This window comes from Ovis aries, chromosome 20, assembly GCF_016772045.2.
Source record: "Ovis aries strain OAR_USU_Benz2616 breed Rambouillet chromosome 20, ARS-UI_Ramb_v3.0, whole genome shotgun sequence".
In the NCBI taxonomy this organism is placed as follows: Eukaryota; Metazoa; Chordata; class Mammalia; order Artiodactyla; family Bovidae; genus Ovis; species Ovis aries.
This window is the reverse complement of record NC_056073.1, coordinates 14,914,386-14,937,686: the sequence shown is the minus strand read 5'-3', so window position 1 is coordinate 14,937,686 and position 23,301 is coordinate 14,914,386.

Sequence of the window (23,301 nt, the reverse complement as noted above, 5' to 3'; positions counted from 1 at the left end):
CAAGGAAGAGTCTGTGCCATAGCAAATACTTCCTGTTGTACCTGGATCAGTTCCCCAGTATTGTTACAAGAAACTAACAAAAAGCTACCTGGCTAAAACAGGTTGATACCTCATCAGGTGCACTGTTTGATTTATTTGATAGCAACGGGTTTGGTTAGTGGGGGTCTGGCTAAGGAGCATACTTTAGTCTCTTAGTCTTATCCGCCTAATAGTCATCATTATAGGCTCCCTGGTGTGTTGTGTTCTCTCAAAGATCCTAAATGTATGTTTGCAATCATCAGCAGTGCATCAGATGGTCTCACTGCACGTGGAGAAGCAGAAACAAGATACACAATGCGATAAACAGTGAAAGCAATTCTTCCATGGATCTGACATCATAACCCACTGGTTTCACAAAGAGACAAGAGCATTTAACTCACATGGTGACTGAGAATGGTGGGAGGACCAAGTTTCTGGTCAATCTCTCATGTACGACAGGATGACCGAGAAAGGGGAATTGCTAAATAACGAGGCCCTTAGACTGAGGTGGCTCTGATGCCCTGGCACCTACCTAAGCAAACCAATATCTAAGCCTATAAATACTCCAGGGTTATGGAAGGGAAACCCAGGCAGAACCAATCACAAACAGCCAATTAGGATTTAAACTCTAGGCTATCAATAATTTCCTTACTTTGCTTCTGCCTTTTCTCTGTACTGAGCTTTCCTCTAGCTCCCCTCAACAGGGTGCTTCTAACCATATCTAGTTTGGTGATGCCTGATTTGAATAGATTTTTGCTCAAGTAATTTCCATGCTATCAAGTTGTAGTCTGCCTCAGTTTATCTTTTAACACAGGATTGTGTTGGGAGCTGGTGATGGATGATTCCAGAGACACTGACTTGCCTCCAGGACACTTGCCAAGAAGGCAGGGAGGCTGGGACTTTGCCAGGCCACTTCAAAACATCCCTTGACCTGGGCTAGTGTCCTTTGGGATATCAGAGTCTCATTGCTTCCTAATTTGTCATTGCCACAGAGGTTACTGCCCAGGTCCAAGGGGATATAGTATGAGGACCAAGGAGCCTTGCATGGGAAGGGGCCTGAGAGAGAGGCACTGCCTACAAGAGGAGGGGCGAGTGCGTGGGGAATGAGTTTTGCCTCTGTTCCACCTCCCCTGGGGAGGTGAGGGCTGGAACTCATATCCTACATTGGTCAGCTAATAATATGCTCAGTGATGAGGTCTCTCCTGATTTGTGGCCATTGCAGCTCTACGCAGTGGCCAGGAGGGTGGGCAGTGATGTGTGTTGGTGAGGATGAGAAGGCCACAAGATCCTGATGAACAAGTGTGGACACTGGGACTGACAGTGGTCTGCTAGCCGAGGCTGGCCTTGCCCAGGGAGACCTGATGTCACTCACAAGAGTAAAAGAAGAGATCTGATTGCCTCCTTAGAGTTAGGGGAAGGGAGCCATTAATCTCACACTATCTCTCCCAGGGGCTTTGAGCCCTCTCCCCTGAACCTCCCATAACATACCTCCCAGGTCTCCTGCCTGACTCTGCTCTCCTGAGACCTCTGTCATATTCTCCTCTTCCCTAGTTTGTCAAATGCTTGAATTCTCCATCTTTGCTAGTAGGTGTTTCATTTTAAAATAATTAAAAAAGCAAATTAATTTCTTTTCAAATTGTGGATATTAGGAAGAGGCAATGTATTGGCATGTATAATATTCAGAAGGTCCTAAAGGGCTCGGGGAAAACGTCACTTCCATCCCTTTCCCCAACCACCTGGTTTTCCCCAAGGCAATGAGTTACCAGTTTCTTGGGTTATAGTAAAATCTTTACATAAAAGGGACCAGGAGTTATAAAATGTCTATTAATCCAATAGTTCTTTATTGAGCACCCATCAGATGCCAAGCCCTGGGAATAGGAAGAGCAATGGGAATGGTCTCAGCACCCTGAGATCCCAAGGCCTAGCAGAGGAGCAGCAGGTTGGCCAGCAATTACAATCTGGTTTCTTTAAAGAAGAAACAGAGATATGTGTGGGGTGCAGTGGTACCACCAAGGGGTGAGAGAAGAAAATAATCCAGCAGTGGAGACAAAAAAGGCCCCAAACCCACTTTTTGAGCTGTCCTCAGACACGACTAGTCCCTGGTGGTTCAGACGGTAAAGAATCTGCCTGCAATGTGGGAGGCTGGGTTTGATCCCCGGATCAGAAAGATCCCCTGGAGGAGGGCATGGCTACCCACTCCAGTATTCTTGCCTGGAGAATTCCATGGACAGAGGAGCCTGATGGGCTATAGTCCATGGGGTCCAAAGAGTTGAACATGACTGAGTGACTAACACTTTATAATAGAATCCAGTTCTCCTTTTTTTTTGATTCTTTCTTTCAGCCTAGTTTCAAAGATTGAAAGCCTATTTTGGGCTATCTGCCAACTTTAAAAAAGAAAAAAAACAACCCACAGCTTTATTGAGATATAATTCAGATACCGCACAATTTACCATTTAAAGTGTACAGCTCATTATCTCTTTGCATATTCTTAGAATTGTGCCTTAACACCACAATCAATTTTAGAACATTTTCATTATCCCCAGGGGAAACGTCACACCTCTTAGTTGCCGCTCACTGATCACCCCATCCCTTCAGGCCCTGGCAGTGACCAATCTACTTTCATTCTCTGCTATGCTCTGCTGTGCTAAGTCGCTTCAGTCGTGTCTGACTCTGTGCGACCTCATAGACAGCAGCCCACCAGGCTCCCCTGTCCCTGGGATTCTCCAGGCAAGAACACTGGAGCGGGCTGCCATTTCCTTCTCCAATGCATGAAAGTGAAAAGTGAAAGTGAAGTCGCTCAGTCGTGTCTGACTCTCAGTGACCCCATGGACTGCAGCCTACCAGGCTCCCCCGTCCATGGGATTTTCCAGGCAAGAGTACTGGAGTGGGCTGCCATTGCCTTCTCCGTTCATTCTCTATAGATTGGTCTATTCCAAACACTTCATTTAAATGGAATCATACAATACGTAGCCTTTTGTGTGTCTGGGTCCTTTCATTTCACATAATGTGTTTAAGGTCCTCCATGTTGTAACATGGATCAGTACTTCATTTCTTTCTGCGGCCAAATAATACTCCATTGTGTGGGTAAACCACATTTTGTTTATCCATTCATCAGTTGATAACATTTGGGTGGTTTCCACGTTTCGACTATTGTGAATAGAGCTGCTATAAACATTCATGTACGTTTTTGTTTGAAAACTTGTCTTTAATTCTTTTGTATATATGCCTGGGAGTGGGCCTGCTGAGTCATAGGCTATTAGCCATTCTGTATTTAACTTATTAAGGAAGCACAGTGTTGTTTTCCCGCATTGGCTGCACCAGTTTTCAGTCCCGCCAGCAGGGTACGAGGGCTCGTTTCTCATCTTCCTACTTTTTAAATTGGATTTTAGTTTTAAAACCCAGTGCTCTGATGCTGGGAAAGACTGAGGGCAGGAGGAGATGGGGGCGATGGTTGGATGGCATCCTCGATCAATGGACATGCATTTGAGTGAACTCCGGGAGATGGTAAGGACAGGAAAGCCGGGCGTGCTGCAGTCCATGGGGTTGAAAAGAGCTGGACACGACTGAGTGACTGAACAACAACCACAACCAAAATGTTCCTTCTGGAATCACCCACTTAGCTGCTCACTCTGCTGCCCCTGATCCTTCTGAAGTCATCCACGCATGTCTGAGAGCAGGCCTGGGGAGAATTCCTAAATTGCGGTTATCTTCAAACTTTCACTTCTTTATACTGGAAGGAAAGACCTCAGGCAGCTGAGAAAGGGAGGCGGGGTCTGTTCAGTAGCTGTATTGAGCCTCCCATTTGACTCCAGAGGACTGACTGGTTGCTTCTTTGCCAATGGCAGACACAGGTCACTCTGGGTGAGTTTCGTGAGCAGGAGAGGGTAAACTGGAGAGCCAAGGACAGGGACAGGCAGGCAGGCAGGAGGACGTTGAGGGTCTTGTAATCCTTCAAGGTCGAGCCAGGAGAGACATGGAGGTCAGGCTGTGTCTGGAGGGGCCAAAGAATGTGCTGCCCTGCGGTCAGCAGCAAGCCAGGAGCCAGGAGCCAGGAGCCAGGAAAGAGCAAGGCCAGGCCATGGTCCACGCTGTGGGAGGCGGGACAAGCCAGTGCTGCCCCAGCAGAGTGCACCACAGAGCCTGCTGGCTCCGGAGCCCGACTTGACTGAACACCCAGCTCTGGGCTGCTGGGTCTGGGGATGCAGAGGTGGTTGCAGATGTTGGGAAGGAAGGCTTTTGTTGCTCCTATTGCAAACAGAGGGGACCTGGGGTGCTGGGTATGGAGAAGTGTGACTGATGGGGGAATGGTCATCCCCAGGACAGCCCGCGCCACATTCCTGCACTGCCCCCCACCAGGCAGTCAGTCCCCAGGCGTGCTATGTGGGCTTTCCAACAAGACACTGGCTGACAGAGAAGTGTGTAAACCCAGTGACTCCAGCCAGCCAGGCCTTTGGAAAGCTGCTAGATAGATGTTAACACCAACGTACAGACTCAGTCTGGCTCATCTCTGCACAAGATGGTAACTGACATTTGTTTGTGCCAGGCGCTGTTCTAGGCACCTCAGATGTGTCCATCCACTTAATCCTCAGCAACCTACAGGGTGGGTTCTCTTCTAATGCCAGTTTGCAGATGAGGGAAGTGAGGCACAGGGTGGTTATGCAACTGCCCCAAACACCTAGCTGGTAAATGCTGGAGTGGGGGTTGAAGCTAGACAGCTAGCAGATGGGAAAGGACAGAAGGGAGTTTTCTATCTCTCAAAGTGTCTGTTGAAGCAGATGAGACATGGGTGTTACGTGAAATAGTGGTAAACTAATGAGATGTTCTAGACCTAATTGGTACCCAGCATCCCAGCTGCCCTAACTGGTTCCAGAGTCCATAGCCTTCACTGCTAGGCTGTGCTGTTGTCTCTTAGCCAGTGAGTCCTTGCTCTCCACCCCCACGCCCCACCCCGCAAGGTCCTGAGGACCCAGGGTGCGTGGTCTCATAGACTCCAGTGAGATTCTGCTGCTTCAGTGTCCTGTCCAGTCCCTCTTTGCCGCCCCTTGGCCTCCTCAGGTGAATCTTCCAGCTTCCCTCCTTATCACCCTGCCTAATGTTACAAGACTTAGCAGAAAACAAAATTAAAGATACACAAAAAAATGAAAAAAACAAAACCAAACCCCAAACTTTACAAAATAACCCAAACCAGGACACCTAGCAACTGTTCCATTTCAGAGAACCAGGGAATTATTTTGCAGGGTAAGTATGTCCCAACTATTGCATGAGGCACACTTATACTTGAGATGTACTTATACCACACAATTATCTGCTGTCTTTCTGAAATTCAAATAGAACTCACAGTCTTGTGTTTTATTTGGCAAGCCTATGCCTGTTTTCTGAGTTTTGGGCTGGGCTCTTATGTAGATGAAGAGTGGCTGCTATGAATATTTCCTCTGCCAAATAACTCCTGTTGGTCTGAGTGGGATTCCTGAGGGAACCTACCGTTAGTAAGTCTCTATTAAGACACATGCTTATTTAATCCTGTTTCCAGTTTTGAGGTCACGGTCTCGCCCATCCCAGAGTGAGTGTGAAGTCGCTCAGTCGTGTCTGACTCTTTGCGACCCCATGGGCTGGAGCCTACGGGGCTTCTCCGTCCACAGGATTCTCCAGGCAAGAATACTGGAGTGGGTTATCATTTCCTTCTCCAGGGGATCTTCCTGACCCAGGGATCGAACCTGGGTCTGCCGCATTGGAGGCAGACGCTTTAACCTCTGAGCCACCAGGGACAGATGAATATTTATAAGCCTGTGTGCTTAAACCACACTATGAGCTCTTTTTTTTTTTTTTGAATTCTACATGTATCCTGTCCACAAAGCCCTTCCTTCTCCCCTCATCAGTCCTCTTTAATTGCTCCCCTTTCAAAGAGAATTTGCAGATTAGCCTTTCTGAGTCTCCTTTAGGAAGAACCAGGCCAGCTTCCCACCGCATCATATTGGTTAGATGTCCTGGCATCTCTCTTACAGATTCCGTCAACGTGTTTGGAAAAGAAGGCAGGCCTACTGTTCTCTGGTCCTCAGACTCCTGTGCAGGTAGCTTTGTAGGTGGGAGAGAGATTGACCGTCATCCAGGCTTCTGGAACCTGAGGACTTTCATGTTAATAGGATGGACATTTTGGCCAGCATTTATGCAATTACACACCTCAGAGCTCTTGGGTAGATGCCATCTGGTCGGCAGGATTTATTTACATCAAAATTTTCAATTAGGTCTAGAACATCTCATTAGTTTACCACTATTTCATGTAACGCCATGTCTTGTCTGCTTCAATAGACACTTTGAGGGATAGAAAACTCCCTTCTATCCTTTCCCATCTGCTAGCTGAGGTTATTAAGGTTGTTTATAGGCAAGACCCTATATTAGATGCTGAAGGAAGCAAAGATGTGGAAGGTATGGTCCCTGCAATCAAAGAGCTCTCAGCCTGGTGAGAAAGATGATTGAGTTAGGAATGCTTTCAGATGCAAGTAATAGGAAAATTAACTAAGAGTAGATTAAACAAGTAAGATTAAAATTTTTTGTCTAATAATTAGTCTGGAGGTGGGTAAACACTGATGTTGCTTTAGCTGCTCAACAATGTCCTTAGGGACCAGGCCCTATAGATCTACTTTTAGCAACTGGCTTTTCATCCTTGCGCTTTTTGTCTCATGGTCACCAAATGACTGCTGCAGCCCCAGGCATCATGCCAGTGTTTGAGACACACACAAAAAGGAAGGACAAGATACCAGCTTTTCCTGTCTCTTTTCCTGGGAAAGATGAATGCTTTCCAGAAGTACTCCCTTACCTCTACCTCTCCCATTCCCAGAAACTCCATAGAATAAAACTTGAGCTCATCTATCTTTGGCTACAGCAGTGCTACATGAGTACCCTAGCATTAAAAGAGGCTGGGACCATGAACATTTAGGCTTTCCCGCCTCTGTGGTGAAGACAGACAAGGTTGGGAATGGGTGTTGGTTAGCCAGCCTACAGTAGCTGCCTCAGAAGGGAAGCCAAAAGCATGCAAAAGTCACTGACAACCTAGGCGGTTACAGCAAAGGTGGAACAGATCCAGGTCCAGTAAACCCTGTATTCCCTTGGGTTTTTTTTTTTTTCTTTTTAATATGGAACTCAGAAAGAAGGAAATTTCTTGTGAACTGGATGTAGACATGGGACTTGAGTTGTGCCAGGAAGGCTGGATGAGAATTAAACGTGGTTGGGTCAAGGACATTCTAGGCTGGGGAAATGATGGAGATGCCTAGAGATGGGGATGCATAGTTGGTTTGAAGGGCAGGGAGCATGGCATGGCGGGCTCACGCAGAGGGGAAAATGTACCAAAAGAATTAATCGTGGTTGATTTTCGAGAGGTTACAACTTGCCCCACATGCATGGAGAAGGGTAAGCACTGTGTGGGGAGGAGGGGCCCAGGAAAGCTCTCTTCCAGTGTGTCATATCGCCCGGCTTCAGCCTCCTGGGCTCTGAGCAAGCACGGCCTGACTGCTCAGGCTGAAGGGCCTCTTTGCCTCCAACTCCAGCAACTTCTGCCCATTTGGTCCTTGTCTCTGGAACCCACTCTCTTGCTTCTCCTCTCTTCCTTCCTTTCCATCTCTGGAATGGCGCCGTTGCCTTGGCCCACTTTGGGATGTTGTCGTTTGTGCTCAGATGTTGGCAATTACGTTTCCTTCCTTGGTCTTGACCTTCTGACCACTGACCACTCTGCCCACACTCAGTTATCTCTCGGCAACTGGTAACTCCAACTTCACGCCTGTAATCTACTCTTGGCCCAATCATTCAGCTGGACTTGGCCAAGTCATTCATCCAGCCCTTAGGGAGAGCTTGAGAACTTTGAATGTCAGGCAAGGCATTTGTTCTTTGTCTAACAGACACAAGATAGTCACTGAAAGGCTCAGTTGGGAGAATTCAAGTCAGGAGAGGGTGTGGTCTTGGGAAGCTCTTCTTGACAGTGGCCTTTAGAAGGGATAGGGCTTCCCTGGTGGCTCAGATAGTAAAGTGTTTGCCTGCAATGCGGGAGACCCAAGTTCAATCCCTGGGTTGGGAAGATCCCCTGGTGAAGGAAATGGCAACCCACTCCAGTACTCTTGCGTGGAAAATCCCATGGATGGAGGAGCCTGGTAGGCTACAGTCCATATAGTCGCAAAGAGTCAGACAAAACTAAGCGGCTTTGCTTTCACTTTAGAAGGAACTGGGGGGAGAAGATGCAAGGACAAGCAGTTGGGAGGCTGCTGGAGTTGCCCAGGAAGATCTGAACTGGGTGGGGTCAGGTGAAGGGCCGGATATAAGAAAAACATGAAAGAATGTGTCAATAGGATCTGAGACATGATGATTTGGTTTGGGAAGAGAGGAAGAAACGCATCAGGAAACCTGTGTTTCTAGCAGATCTATTATCAGGAACAGCTGATGAGTATCCACTGAACCACTGTGTGTTTGGTCATTTTTTAAGAAGCTCCATTTGGCTTTAGCTGCATTGTGGGAAGTGGCAGAGAGCTTCTACTCAGGGGTGTGTCCACAAGGCAGTGGGAGAGACAGACAGCGTGAGAGTTCAGGAGAGGGCTCCTGTGGAGGTGGACATCTGTAGGTGCTAGTAGGGAAGAGGGGGAAAGTACAGGTAGGAAAGAGCAGAGAGAAACAACAGACCGTGGAGCAGGCGCTGTGCGGAGGTCAAGAAGAGGAGGGAAAGTCAGAGAGGGAGCTGCAGGTAAGAAGGACATGAGGGTCGGAGAAACTAGAACAGCCGAGATTCAAATAGGAGCGAATGGCAGACCCTGAGTCTTCCTTGGCAAGGTAAAGAATCCGAGTTCTTTTCCCGGGTCTTTGTCATTTCTGAGTCCAGCTCTGGCCCCGTGATAATTAAATGCACCACCCCCCCTCTCTCCAGTGTTCTCCCGTGGGGTGCTTATTTTTACTTTTGGAGTTAAGTCCGATTCTGCAGGATACATTTCCCATACATTTTTGACCTGAGTTAATTCTGATTTTCATCTGCCTGTCACAATGAGTGAGCTCCCCAATTCTCCTGATTTAAATATTCCTCAGTTTTCAGATTTTTTTTTTTTTAAACAAAGTCAGAACATCTTATGTGGCTTGCTAGTCAAGCCCTGCTCTTACATTTGGTTGCCTCATAAGATTTTTCTTTTTTGGGCTTCTTGTTAAACATTTTCCCTGAGAGATGCTGGAGAACATTTTTCAGAATACCTGTGGCCTTTTTGCTTCTTTCTATTCTTAGCTCATTTTTGTATTTTCCTTGTTCCTTTCCCAAAGCCCTATCTTATTACAGATTTTTTTTTCTGTTAGATTGTTGGAGTTAATTTTGTGTAATAATGATAACCACAGCTAACATTTGTACAGTATCTTATAATTTACAAAGCATATCACATCCATTTTCTTATTTTATCTTTACAACAATTCTGTGAAGCAGTGTAGGTACAATTGACCTTATTTTACAAAGCAAACCTCAGCTGGTAATAAACAGAAGGAGTCAGGGTGACTTAAGATCTTTAGCTGCTTTCTTTTTTATATAATAATACCCCAAAGCAGAGAAAACAAACCCGATACATGACCATTAGAGGAAATTTGAAAAGTCCAGGAAAGAACAAAGAAGAAAACACATGTTACTGGGCCGGTCTAGGAACTACTACTGGCAGCACTTGCGGTATTTCTTTCCAGTCATACTTCTGTGAATTGGTAAAGATTATATAATTAGAAACTCCATCTTGATGTTGGACTCTGATTTTTTAAGTGTAACAGCTTGTGAGCATTTTCCCATGCCAATCAACTATTTCAAAATCTCTTCTGGCCTATGGCTGTACTATAATTTATGCAACAATTCCCCTCTTCCAGGACCTTAAAGCTGTTTCCCTTTTCAGTGCATACAAAAACACGTTAGATGGACAACTTTCTACCATAAACACCTGTCTGAGGCTTTGTTCTAAGCAGAAGGGTGGAATGGCTGGGTTCAAGAGCATACTGTTCAACTATATCGCACAGATGTATCAGCTTTTATTCTAACAAGAAGGATGCGTGTGTGTCTCTCTTACCACACCCTTGCTAGCACTGAATACTATATTTTAAATTCCTTGTTAATATTATGGATGAAAACCAAAATCTCATGGCTTTGTTTTACATTTCTTTGATTGCTTATGAGACAGGACTTTGATGCTCGGAAGAAGTAAAACTCCTCCTGGTTCTTAAATCTTAGCTGTGCTGAATTCTCATGGATGTAGCGACAAAGAACATCCAGTAAGCCTCCCTCCCCCAAAACATCTCAAATGCAGTTAACAGGAGCAGGGAAGATTCCCAGCGGGATGACTGGGTGAGGCAGAAGCACGTGATGGAGTTGGAGCCAATACGTGTCTCTCATGATTCTTTTCCTTAGGAAGACATGGGGAGTACGAGCAGGCCAGTTCTTTATAACTATATTTACAGCATTGATTTCCATTGCTTTGGTGAGGAAAACTTCCAACAGGAGATGCAAATTGCCTCAGAACCTATAAATCCTGCTAGCATAGCCCTGGCATTCTTAGACCAGACCAGCCAGTGTGGTGCTTTCTTCTCCGGTGAGTAGCTATCTCTGAATTTTGAAGTGGCGTGAGAGAAGGGTCCAGGGCTATGGAATGGGATGATCCAGCCCTGTGGTCTTGGACTTGGGAATATTCACTGGTGAGGTTTTAGCTTCCCAATCTATGGTCGCAAAAGGCTATCTTTACCAACAGGCTGCTGTGAATCAGATGGCTGGCTCTACCACTAACCTTGAACAAGATGCTTAAGCTCTGGAACCTCAGTTTCCTCATCTGTGAAATGGGGATAAAAGTAGTACTTACCTCCTAGAATTACTGTGAAGAGTTAATTACTGTCAATGAGTTACTCTAGGTAAGGCACTTAGGACAGCGACTGTTTCATGCTAAGTGCTATGGAAATGTTGACTCAAAATATTTGCTTGCCAGACTGGAAGCTTTCAAAGGGCAGGGATCTTGATTACCTGGTATAACATCATGCCTGTAACAGTGTGCCTGGTCTGTAATAGAGCCTTCACATATATTAATCAAGTAAATGTTGAGTGACTGAGAGTGCTTTAAAAACTGATGAGTGCAACTCAGGAGTCTGGCAGAATTATCAGTTACAGACTTTATTTTCTTGGACTCCAAAATCACTGCAGATGGTAACTGCAGGCATACAACTAAAAGACACTTGCTCCTTGGAAGAAAAAAGCTATGACCAACCTAGACAGCATATTAAAAAGCAGAGATGTTACTTTGCTAACAAAGGTCCATCTAGTCAAAGCTATGGTTTATCCAGTAGTCATGCATGCACGTGAGAGTTGGACCATAAAGAAAGCTGAGCGCTGAGAAATTGATGCTTTTGAACTGTGGTGCTGGAGAAGACTCTTGAGAGTCCCTTGGACTGCAAGGAAATCAAACCAGTCAATCCTAAAGGAAATCAACCCTGAATATTCATTGGAAGGACTGATGCTGAAGCTGAAGCTCCAATACTTTGGCCACCTGATGCGAAGAATTGGCTGATTGGAAAAGACCCTGAGGCTGGGAAAGATTGAGGGCAAGGGGAGAAGGGGATGACAGGGGACGAGATGGTTGGATGGCATCGCCGACTCGATGGACATGAGTTTGAGCAGGCTCCGGGAGCTGGTGCTGGACAGGGAGGCCTGCACTCGATGGGGCTGTAAAGAGTTGAATACAACTGAGTGACGGAACTGAATTAGCTGTCATCGCCCTGTTTCTTTTGGAAGTCTCCTGTAGCTTGGAGACTGGAGAGCACAGAATACCTGGGGTCTGGCTCATTGATCTGATGCTTTCTATAAAGACGTTTAGGGTCAGGACTTCCCTGGTGGTCCATGGCTAAAACTTGGAGCTCCCAATGAAGGAGGCCCAGGTTTGATCCCTGACCAGGGAGCTAGATTCCACATGCTGCAACTAAAGATTTCACATGCTGTGACTAAGGCCCAGCACAGCCAAATAAATAAATAGATATTAAAAAAGAAGATGTTTAGGGTCTTGTCACTGGGTAAGGTCTTGAAGGCATAGATCAACTGAGAAGGAAGAGGCAGTGGCAGATTTCCACGAAGTAGACGCACCGCATATTTTTGGCCAGAAAATTCCTTGTTTATCAAAATCAGGCTTCAGAAACATGAGGTTTCGTGAGGGCCAGAGAGGTAACCTACCAGATAGGACTGGGGGAGGGGTTGCATTTTTGCTGATCCTTATTTAGGCTGCATTAAAAAAAAATATTTATTTGACTGCACTGCGTCTTAGTTGCAGCATGCAGGATCTTTAGCTGTGGCAAGTGAACTTCTTAGTTGCAGCGTGTGGGATCTAGTTCCCTGACCAGGGATCTAACATGGGTCCCAGAACGGCGGGTATGGAGTCTTAGTCATTGGACCACCAGGGAAGTCCCTTTAGGCTGGCTTGTTTTGAAACACACGTGGCATATTAAGCTCCTACTACTATTCTTTTCTTCTATCATACTTGCTCGTATGATCTCATACTGGTCTTGGTGGACCAGGCATGGTGTTCCCAATTCTGATACAAACCCTGATGCAGAAACATGTCTCCTCACTGTTGGAAGAACAAGGTAACAGGGCACCGTGATAAGTGTTGGCTGACTCCCAGCCTGGGGTCGGGACAGTGGAGCGTGCGGCCACCTTGATGCTCCAACCAACTGATGACAGGGGATGCTACACAAAACCATGGGACTAACATGGTTAGTTTCTCCAGAGAAAGCAAACATCTGCACTCTTAAACGGAACCTTGTAATGTTCACACAGTAAGTGGGAAACGTGTAATAAGTGCCCTGCGAGTCAAACAAAATAATTCTGTGTCCCCATAGCCCACAGGCTCGAGCTTTTGATTCTGCTGCAAGTTAGGGAAATAGTTCAAGTTCAGATGAGACAGGGAAGCAGCAGTCAGCCCCCACTTATAGAGTTGCTCTTCTTTAAGGAGTTCCAGGAGCTTTTACCTGTAGCATCTCATACCTGGCTATGGAGGTAGAATGGCACGGATGAAGGCGATGAGGAGGAGGATTCGGGAGGTGGCTTAAGGTCCAAAGGCATGTAGGCAATGCAGAGCTGAGATTCAACTCAGGTCTTTTGACGCCAGGCCAGGGGCCTTTTGCTCAGAGTCTCCTGCAGGAGCTATTTTGGTTAAATACATTTCACCTGCATTTGGGGTAGGCGGTGGCCATGTATGCTGGCTCTCCCCACTCACACGCCCAGGTCCAGTTTGTCCAGGTCCAGTTCTCTGGGTTGTTCTGACACCCTGGGAGCTTGCTCAGCCTGGGGCAGAGGGGCTGGAGATGAAAGCCCCTGGGAGTGACGGAACGAATGTTTCTGCCCTCTGTTCAGCACTGGGAGGCCTCATTCTCCAGTGTCTCCTGGTGGGTATGAGCTCAGGTACCCAAAGGAAGCAGTAATCCCCTCGTTAGCACCCCTCCCCCCTCCTCCCCTGGCACTCTTGGCTTTCCTCCCCTCCCCTCTTACTTCCCCTCTACCTCATGTGGGTGTCTTGGGCTCCCCTCTCAAAGAAACCTCCGGCACCCGTGATCTTGTCTCTGGGTCTGCTTTTAGGAAACCAAGGCAAGAGGGTGTCGTAGAGGCATTTCTGGTACCATAGAAAAAGGCAATAACCCAGAGATTTTTCTGGTGGTCCTGACCCACTGGCCATCTGTGGGCCCCATTGCCCTTGATTCCTGGTGCCCAGGCTGAGTGGGGGGCGGGGAGCAGCAGCAAGTAGGGAAAAGACCAGGATCCGGGCATCAAGGGTGCTGGGTTCTGTCTCAGATCTGCTACTAATAGGCTGTGTATCCTTGGCAAAGTCCCTTTTTCCCTCCTTGGACCTTAATCTAAGTCACTGGTCCAAGGAGGTGGTTGAGCTGAAGCCTTCTTCTTGCTCTAGGACTCCATAACAGCCTCATGGTTGCTTTTCCTTTAAAATTTTTAAAGAGAATTTTAATTGGAGGCTAATTGGTTTACAATGTTGGGTGGATTTCTGCCATGCAACAGGATGAATCAGTCACAAGCACACACATGTCCCCTCCCTTTCCAGCCTGCCTCCCACTCCTCTAGGTCATCACAGAGCACCAGGCTGAGGTCCTGGCTAGACCGCAGCTTCCCACTCGCTATTTCACACATGGCAGCGATCCATGGCAAAGCTACTCTCTCAGTTCGTCCCACCCTCTCTTTCCCCTCCTTTCCCTTCATTTCTCTCCCCCTCGCTCATTTAATCATCTGTATTTGCCTCTCTCTCTCTCTCTCTCTTTCTCTCTCTCTCTCTCAGTCCACAATGCTGGGCCAGTTTTAAGGGACTGGCTGGTAAGATACCCAGCTTTAGCTGTCCTTGGAAATGACAGGTGATGCTTAATCCATGCAGCATTCTTTGGGAACCTGGAGAAAACCACTTTCTCTATGTCTAGGTATCATTATTGCTAAGAACGATGACATCAATATACCTCATCAGACCCGTGAGTGCTTAACTGAGAAAAATGCTTTTGTCACTGTTGGTAAATATAAAGGGCGCCCACTCAATCAGAATGACACCCCCAGACGGGCGCTTTCGCTCCCTTCCCCACACCGTGCCTACTCATTTGCAGTCCTGCCCTTCTTCAAATGACACTTCTTCTTTTTTATTGATGTTTCAGCACTTTGACAAATACATTTTTCCATGAAGAGAAACATAATTAACTTAAGTCATTTATATTAATCACAAGGGGGGAAAATCATGCAAAACAGGGGTAATTTTGTATTGAACAAGGCATGTTATCTAATGAATATAGATGATGCTGATTTATGTGTTTATCCAAAAAGCATCAGTGGGAAAAATAAAAAAGCCATCACTAAACCCCACCCCACGCCCCCAAAAAAGCTGAAAAAAAAAAAAAGTCCTTCAACGATGCTTCCTGGTTTGGTGGCAACCTGCCCGCAGATTGAAAAATAAAATGACTTTTCAAGTTTTTACACAGCTTGAATAGCAAGAGAAATTCTCGCCCAGCGTGGGTGTCCTCTGCATGAATCCCAGGGAAGCTGTAACTAATGGTTTCTGTAAACATTATGTTGACGGGGCCGGGTCTGCATAGACGGGACGGTGGGGACTGTTTTTCACGGAATCTTAGGGAGCGGTCCTGAGGTTTGTCAGTGCAGAGTGTGTTTGGCAGGGACCTGGCCACATAGCTCATGCTGCCCAGCTATGTCGACCAACAGAGGTGGCTCATTGGATGGCAACGTTGCAATGGGAACAATTCCTCACTGTGAATAAGAGTGTAACACCTCCCATTTGTGCAAAGCACTAGTCTGGGGCTTAGCAGATTCCAAGTAGAATGTTGTGTGGGAGGAGATAAGGAAGCATCACAGGTGTGTCACTAAATCACAGAATGTTCCAGCCGGAAGTCCACACCCAGCATGAGACCCACCCCCTCATTTTCCCATCGAGGCAACTGAAAATCAGGGAATAACAATATTTGGCATTTACTGAGCCCTCGCTATGTATCAGGATTTGTTCTAAGCGCTTTAATCCTAGCAATTATTTTAATGAGATAGGTGCTATCATTGTCCCCATTTTACAGATGAGAAAACTAAGGCTCAGAGAAAGGAAGGCACCGCAGCAAGTGACAGGCTGGACTAGACCTCAGATTGTGGTCTCTCTAAATCTCACCCAGAAGGAGAGGGACATTGGTCGTCCGTGTATATGAAATGCCCATGAGGAGCTTTTAGAGCAAGATTTTGGAAACTTTTTTAGAGCTCTCTTCGTCTCTCTTCTTTTTGTTTTATGTGGTCTGTTCCCTTTTGCTGTCACTAGCCATAAAAATCCCTACAAAATCTCAGAGGACTATGAGCTTGCCTCAGGGACGCAGAGGTGACAGCTTAATGAGCCCGGAGATGGTATTCCAGGAGGAATCTGACTTGGAGTCACAGGGTGGAGACAGTGAATTCGTGGAGGCAGAGGAACCAGGGGTGGGGTTCCTGGAAGAAGACAGGGGCCAGGCTAGAAGCTGTTTGGGGCCCCGCAAGACCCTGTAGCAACAGCAGTTACTGATTTCGCAAGTGGGAACGTAAGACAGGATGGCAGTTTCTGACCCCTCAATGGGTTAGTGGTGAGCCTGGCAGGGAAGCTGGGTCCTTTGTTTCTACTTCCTGTTGTCTGTCTTGGGCCTGCAGTTGGTCCCCCTCCACCTCAGACCTTCAAATAGAAGCCCTGAGTGTCAGGGGACTCTGGAGCCAGACTGTCTGGATTGCCTGCCTCTGCCATTTGCTGTGTGACCTTGGAGGAGTCCCCTAACCTATCTGACCCTAGAGTCCTTTCCCTGCACTGAGATCAGTTCAGTTCAGTTCAGTCGCTCAGTCGTGTCCTACTTTGCAGCACGCGAGGCCTCTCTGTCCATCACTGAGATGGCTAAGTACAAATGCTCAGATTTAGGACAGTTCAATATATATGACGGGCTTCCCTGATGGTTCAGACAGGAAAGAATCTGCCTGCAGTGCAGGAGATGCGGTTTTCAATCCCTGGGTTGGGAAGATCCCCTGGAGAAGGGAAGGGCAACCCACTCCAGTATTCTTGCCTGGAGAATCCCACGGACAGAGGAGCCTGGTGGGCTACAGTCCATGGGGTCGCAAAATGTTGGACACTACTGAATGACTTTCACACACACATACACACAACATACATGAGTGGCCATTATTATGATTATAATGAAAAGGACCCAAATCTCATGAGCATCCATCTCCTTATCTGTGACCTCACACAAGTGCTAAGTGCACAGCAGGTTCGGCAGGCCTGGCTTGGAGGGGGAGGAGCAGGGAGATAGGAAGGGTTTCTGGCAGGGAGCAGGGAGGGGAGGCAGGCTCTGAACCTGCTTGCCCGCTGACCAGGCTGCAGTTTGTCTCTTGCTTGGTCTGCGGCTCCCTGCACAGGCCGGCTGAGCGGGCTCCAGGACCACATCCATCCTCCGCTGCCTGCACGGCGGTGCTAGAGAACACATCCGTCACTGTCTCTGGTGGCATGGATCACTGGCGTGTCATCTTTGACAAATGTCTGTGCCAGCGAGCTCTGAGCGGCTGTGGGTACTTACAGATGCTGAAAACTCACAAACACATACAGGCAGCTCCACACGCCAGAGAACACAAACGAGGACCAGCGCTGGGATTGCAGGGGTGGGGGAAAGAGGAGTCTCCATTGGGAGACCTGGGCTCTGCCTCACCTTTCACGAAACTCTGAGCCAACGACTTCGTCTCCCTGTGCCTGGGTTCCACCCCACTCCCACGGAGTCCTGCCCTCAGTGGTGGTGTAAGATTCAGTCCTAATTTTCATCACACTGTTAGTGACGATAGCAACTAACCCTTATCAAGCACCTGCTCTGGGTTGGCATTTGTGCATGCCTATACTAGCTCGGGCTTCTCTGGTGGCTCAGCGGTAAAGAATCCACCAGAAATACCGGAGATGTGCGTTTGATTCCTGGATTGGGAAGATTCCCTGGAGACGGGAATGGCAACCCACTCCAGTATTCTTGCCTGGGCAGTCCTATGGACAGAGGAGCCTGGTGGGCTACAGTCCATAGAGTTGTAAAGAGTTGGACATGGCCTAGCGACTAAACAACAATTATCAGCTCACCAAATTCCCCAAACAAGTGCATTTCACAGATGAGGAAAGGGAGATTCAGAAAAGCAGCTTAATCTGGGCCCACATGGGAAGTGGCAGTGCCAGCTCTAGGCTGGGAGCCGGCCACCTTGATCCATGAAGGGGGGTCACCACTGCATTTACTGATCTCTGCCATTGTTGTTTGAAAGTCAGACAATAAATAAATGATGTGGCTGTGTGCCAATACAACTTTATTCATGATAGGAGTGAGTCAGCTGGATTTGTTTTGGTGGCTCAAAAGTCCACATTTTGCCGACCTCATGTGGAAGGGCTGTCTATGCTTCAGAGCGGCAGTACCAAACATAGCTGAGAACATGGACTTGAGACCCAGACAGCCTGTGTTCCAACCCCAGCTGAGTCACTCAGTGGTTGTGGGACCCTGGGTGAGTGACTTACTAGCTCCTTGACTCAGTTTCTCCATCCATAAAATAGGAATAATAATATTGTCCACCCCATAGGGTTGTTATGAGAAATCACTTATTAACCATGTAGAGCTCTTAGAGCAATACTGGGCATATCATAAGCACTGAGTAATCATTACTTATCCTCACAAGTCAAGGAACATCATCTTCACAGTCTGAGAGTTTGAGGCCCAGTCCCACGGTGAGTTGTGTGAGAGTTCCTGGCTCAGTTCTGGTTCCAGCTCTCTTCTTTCTTCCCTCCACCAATCCAAATCCTCAGTGAGAGAAGAGCCTGCTCTTCATTTCTTCAGCTCTTAGCTCCCAAGATGCCAGACAAAAAGAGCTTAGGGACTAGCCTGCTTCTTACCGTTATAAGGACACCATGGTCCAGAGAGGGGAAGCAACTTGCTCAAGGTCACACAGCCCTTGGTGTTAGATTCCCTTCTCATATCTTACCATCAATGCATGTTTCCAAAGTCTTTAACTTTCTCTTCAGAGAAAGAGAACAGAGAATAGAGACCTGTTCTCCTGGCTTGGTGAAATGTAAGACGTTTTCCTGCAGGCCTGCTTATCCAGGAGGGGATGGCTCTCTATTCCTTGGGTCTGGCAAACACAGGTGTGAAGAGCAGAGGCTGAGGCCAGCCTCTTCCTGTCCAGGCACATTTTGGAGACCCTCCTGTCCATCCAGGGCCTGAGCCCAGCTCATCCCCAGCCCAGGCCCCTGTCTCCTTGCCAGCTGTTCTATCTTCTGCTCTGTTGAGCCCTCCTTGGGGGAATGACTAGGGCTAACATTTCCTGGAAAAAGCTGAGAGTAGACACAATATAGAATATATAATCCCATCACCCTTGAGTCAGGGAGCACTTGAGTTCTCTAGTGGTTAGTACCTATGTTTGTGTATATTGAGAATAAAAAACAGTTTAGACATCAGTACTGGCCACTCCTAGCTTGTCCCTTGGCCCTAGTGGTTCCTGTTGAAATAAACAACTTGGCAAAATATCAGCATTAGACAAAGCCTCTCTGTGTCGATGATAAACACAAGCGTGGTTACAAAAAGGATGTATGGACATCCTTTTCTTTCAGTGGACAGAAGTGACTCTTCTTTCTTTACCATAAACAGCTCTGGCCTTGCTTCATTCCTGTTGTCTCTTAGATAAAAATGATTAAGACACACAACCAGCAAAATGCTCCAGCTTCATGATAGCATTCAATTAAGAACAAACCTTGGTTCCTAAGCCTTCTCCAAAATCATGCAAAACAAGTCCAAACCCTACACCAACTTCTTACTGAGGCTGCTCCACAGTTTCTCATGGCCCATGCTCTCCTTGATGGTGGCAATTTCATAAACTGAACTTTGTTTGACTCTGTGGGTGTACCTGGTGATGTCTGGACATCAGGCTTTACTAACATATTTATTGCTATTGAAACATGGATGAGCAAATTGGAGAAAGAAGTGTCAAATCATGAGATGTGAAGTGGGAGAAGCATGAGAAAGCCTGTCCCTGTGTCCTACGGAACCTCAGATACTTTAAATGAGCAACATCACTCTTTAAGGTGGACCCTGGCGTGAGCACTGTTTAATTTTCTCCTCTTAATAACTCTGGTGGGATATGAATATTCCATTTATAGGCAAAACCCCTGAGGCTCAACAAGCTCTAGGAACTTGCCTGCAGTTCTTCAGCTGGTAAGTGGTGGGTCAAAGAGCCAGGAGTCCTCTGATATCAAGCCCAGTGTTGATGATTTGGTACCAGGTTGAAGTGCAGTGTACAAAGCAAGAAGACCCCATGGATCTTTTAGTTTTTACTGTCAACAGCAATAATGACCTTAAGATGGGTGGTCTCCTGTAGATCACGTCAACCACATGGTCAGAGTCAATGACGGGGTTTTGGTGGCCACGGTCTCTCCACCTTCAGAGCAGACATCAGCTCCCAAAGCCAGGCTTCCAACCCATCTCATCTGAAGGATGCAATTGTTGCTGCAAGCCCTGCTCTGGGAGTTGCTGAGCAAGGAGGGATCCCACTGATGCCCTCTCCTTAAATCTACTGTATATATCTAGCATTCCATATTTATTTTCTTTATGAAAGTGAAAGTGAAAGTCGCTCAGTTGTGTCTGACACTTTGTGACCCCATGGACTGTACAGTCCATGGAATTCTCCAGGCCAGAATACTGAAATGAGTAACCATTCCCTTCTCCAGAGAATCTTCCCAACCCAGGAATCGAACCAGGGCCTCCTGCATTGCAGGAGGATTCTTTACCAGCTGAGCTACCAGAGAAGCCCTATTTTCTTTATATATGTATGCAACTTAAAAAAAATTATTTATTTTTGGTTGTGCTGGGGCTTCGTAGCTGCAAGAGCTTTTTCTCTAGTTGCAGTGAGCAGGGGCTATTCTCTAGTTGCTGCTGTGGGCTTCTCATTGCAGTGGCTTCTCTTATGGAGCATGGGTTTTAGCATCCACAGGCTTCAGTAGTTGCACCTCCCAGGCTCTAGAGCACAGGCTCAAAATTTGTGGTGCACAGGCTTAGTTCCATGGCATGTGGAATCTTCTGAGACCAGGGATCGAATCTGTGTCTCCTGCACTGACCAGTGGGTTCTTTACCACTGAGCCACCAGGGAAGCCCCTGTATTTACGTTCTTAAGCTGTAATTTCTGTAGAGAGAATATGCAGAAGGGGACTGTATAACCTCATCCTAAGAAGTCCACAGCAGAGCGTGGAGATCTGTCTTCGCAAAGCTCTTCTCCCTGCTGTTTGAAGAGGCACCTTTCCCTTTCAGCTCTATGGGCTGACACCCATGTAGGACACCTGTAGGGTGCATTGGGGAAAACTGAAAAGGCAGAGGGAGGGGGAGGACGGGGAGCTTTACAAGTGCCCACTCCATGCCAGATATTGTGCTTGGTGCTTCTCCTAAGTGTAGGAGTCCATGAGGGTTGAGTCTTATTTTAGCCGGAGAACTGTCACTTGGAGGCAGCTGGTAGTGTGAGGATTTGGAACGAGAGGTGAGTTTATCTTTGGTGCCTGCTTCTCTCGTTTTAGGAGAACCAGCAGACTGGGGCCCTGGGTAGAGAAATGTAGACCAAGCACCCAGCCATTGTTCTTGGAGAACATGGTGCTGTCACCTAAATCTGGCCACCCATTCTCTCAGCTGCCAGAGGGTGTGTTCTGTCTAGTCATGGAAATTTGGTGTGTTTCACCAGTCTGTGTCCTTGGGGAATTGGAAAAATAGAAAATGTGTTTTGGTGTTCCCAGCATAGTGTGGTTTCAGACTGAATAATCCGGACTGTGAAAGATGGATCTATCAGCCGTTATGCTGGCTTTGTCTGGCCTTGGGAGTCAGCCCAGCCCTGAGGGTTCAGATGTGGGGTTTCTGTTGAAAAATGACACCATTGCAGCTTTGTCTCAGCTCCTTTAGGTCTGCAGGTTCTGCTGGGGACTCAGGGAAGTGGGGGGGGCCACCCAGTAATTCTGATACAAGGTGCTCAGCTGGCTCACCATATGGTGCCTGCCAAGGGTGGGCAGAAGCCCTGAGGGTGGCGCCTGTGAGCCCGAGTAGCAGTCTCGGGTGGCAGCATAAGTCACTTCCTGTTTTGTCCTTGCTGTGTCATGCGTTCAGCGAACTTTCCAGGGCACCGCTAATCTGGTTGCAGCAACTGGATAATAACCCTCTTACCCTCCAGCGCTCCATGGAACTCTGGCCTTGAGCAGCTTCTCCAGGACACACGTGCCTGCCGTGGTTGTCACACCGCTGCTCCCTGTGTCTAGAATGGCTTTCCAGGGTCTGTTTTCAGCTATCACTGCTTAGTAACTTTTTCCCCGACTGCCCTAACCTTCTCACTTCGTGTTGCTGTTCAGTCGCTATGTCGTGTCCGACTCTTCATGATCTCTTGGACTGCAGCATGCCAGGCTTCCCTGTCCTTCACTGTCTCCTGCAGTTTGCACAGATTCATGTCTGTTGAGTCAGTGATGCTAGCTAACCATCTCGTCCTCCACCACTCCCTTCTAGCTTCCTACCCCCTGCAATAATTTTCTACTTAGCATGTATTTCTAACATTGTGTAGACTTTCCTTATGCATCTTATATGTTATGTGTCTCAATCACTAGAATATGAGTTCTCTGGGGGCAGGGAATTTTGCTTGATATGGTCACAGCTACAATCCCTACATGCACAGTAAGCATTCAGTACATACGTATTGAAAGAATGAATGAATTTACTGTATTTTGATTTTACTTAGAGTTTATATTTCATCAAACACTTTCATCATTTATAGATATGATCATATGTTTCCCTCGGATTTGTTGGTGTAATGAATTATGTTAATTGATTTCCCGTTATAAATCTGTGTTACTAGGAGAAATCTCATTTGATCATAATGACGTTTTGCCAGATTTCATTTACTAGTGTTTTATTTTGAATTTTTACAATTCTGTGTAGAAGAATAATTAGTCTACAGTCTCCTTTTTCTAAGCACTCTCTGCATTAGGTTTTGGTACTAAGGCAATGTAGGCTTCATAAAATGAATTGCAGTGCTTTATCTTTTTCCATGATTAGGAGGAGTTTAATTAACATTGGAATTAGTTGTTCTTTAAAGGTTACACAGAACTCAGCTGTGAAACCATCTGTTCCTGGTGCCTTTTATAATGGTAGATCTTTAATCACCTTTCTAGTCTCTTCTGCAGTAATTGGCCTTCTCATTTTCTACTTCTCCTTGGGTCAGTTTAGGTAATTTATATTTTTCTAAGTAAATATCCACCTCTGGATTTCCTATTTTGTTTCTTCAGAGTTGCTGTAGAATTGCCTGCTAATCTTTCAATCTCTAGTGCACCTAGGTCTATATCTTCTTTCTCATTCCTAATCCTGCTTGATTTTGTTTTTCCTTTCCCTTTAATCAATCCTCTGATGAATTTGCTTGATCTCAGCACTTGTGAGAAATAGAGTGCCCACACCCGGAGCCTATGGGTTCATTGCGAGAGGTACCTGTGGGAGGCTGGCATGGAACAGCTCATGATGGCAGCGGTGGCAGGACCCCGGAGGGTGTGGGAAGCAGCTGGTGCTAAAGATTGGGTTTTAAGCCCTGGCTCTCTCACTTCCTGGCTGTGTGACCTTGGCAAAACACTTGGCTTCTTGGCACTTCTCTTTCCCTCTTTGGGAAGGGGGATGACGGTAGAAGTACCCAGCTCCCACGGGTGGAGAGGAGGACTAGATGCGTGTACAGGTGAAAGTGCAGAGCAC